Source organism: Galeopterus variegatus, unplaced genomic scaffold (genome assembly GCF_000696425.1).
Source record: "Galeopterus variegatus unplaced genomic scaffold, G_variegatus-3.0.2 Scaffold6349, whole genome shotgun sequence".
NCBI classification, from domain to species: Eukaryota; Metazoa; Chordata; class Mammalia; order Dermoptera; family Cynocephalidae; genus Galeopterus; species Galeopterus variegatus.
This window is the reverse complement of record NW_007732460.1, coordinates 17,278-18,630: the sequence shown is the minus strand read 5'-3', so window position 1 is coordinate 18,630 and position 1,353 is coordinate 17,278.

The following is a 1,353-nucleotide window of genomic DNA, read 5'->3' as shown; positions in this document are numbered from 1 at the left end:
ATCTTGCAACCATGAGCTAGGAAGCAGGAGGGCAAATGTAATGCACTAAAGATGGTAAAGCCGAGAAACAGAAACAGGCTGAAACCCTGACGGCATTTTTGGAATGATACATCCTTGGGCTTGTTATTCGAGACAAATAAACTCATACCTGTTTCAGCCAATCAATCTATCAATAAAAATGGTGCCTTCTGTATGCATATTGTGTGTAAATAAATAAATAAAAATAAATAATATAAATAAATAAACAAATAATAAATATAAATAAAAAAATAAATAAATAAATGGTGCCTTCTGTATACATACTGTGTTGTTATTTTAGAAAAGACCCNCCATTCTATCACCGATTAATACAGACTGATCAGTTACTCATTTTTTAAGCTTTTAATCCACCTTTTTGTTTTATCAGCATAATTTCAAAGTACATTTTTCTTTACTTGTAGGTGCTGTGGGTTGAGATTATGGCTCCTGATCTTCAACGGAGTTGTAAGAAATCATAGTGCCCTGGCAAAACAGTAATGTGTAAGTATAATCTCAGTATCTTTAGACTTTACCCAGTATTTAGTAGACAAAGATTGTACTCCATGTTAATGCTAAGTTAAAATGTTTTATTTTGAAGATTGAGTACTTTCATGTGTTCTTAATTTTTTATCCTCTCTTAACTTCTTCTGTATGAACTTTGTTAACTGTTGAATGGATCAACCAAATGTGGTATGCACTTAACAATGGAATATTACTCGACATGAAAAAGGAAAAGAAATTCTGTCACATGCTACAATATGAATGAACCTTGAAGACATTATGTGAAGTCCAATGAGCTGTAAACTAAAGGACAAATACAGTACGTCTCCACTCTTACGAGGTACCTAGAATAGTCAAATTTATAGATGCAGAAAGTAGAATGGTAGTTACTAGGGGCTGAGAGTAGAGGAAAAACAGATGTTCAAAACTACAGTGTTTAAGATTTGCAAGATGATAAGTTTTTATACTTAACACTACTTAACTGCACACTTAAAATGGTAAAGACAGTAATTTTTATGTTATGTGTGCTTTATCACAATTTTAAGAGGGGGGAAGGGCATGCAAAAGATTTTTTTTAAAAACATAGTGAAACCAAAAGCAAAAAAGTCTGCACAAATTAAACTAGAATAGGTTAGTATTAAATATCAGTTAAAATATCTTATAGTAACATGTAGTTATAGAAATATTATTAAAAAGAGAAGAGAACACTCCTGCACTGTTGGTGGGACTGTAAATTAGTATAAACACTATGGAAAACTGTATGAAGATTTCTGAAACAACTACAGATAGATCTTCCATATGATCCAGCAATCCCACTTCTAGGTATATACCCAG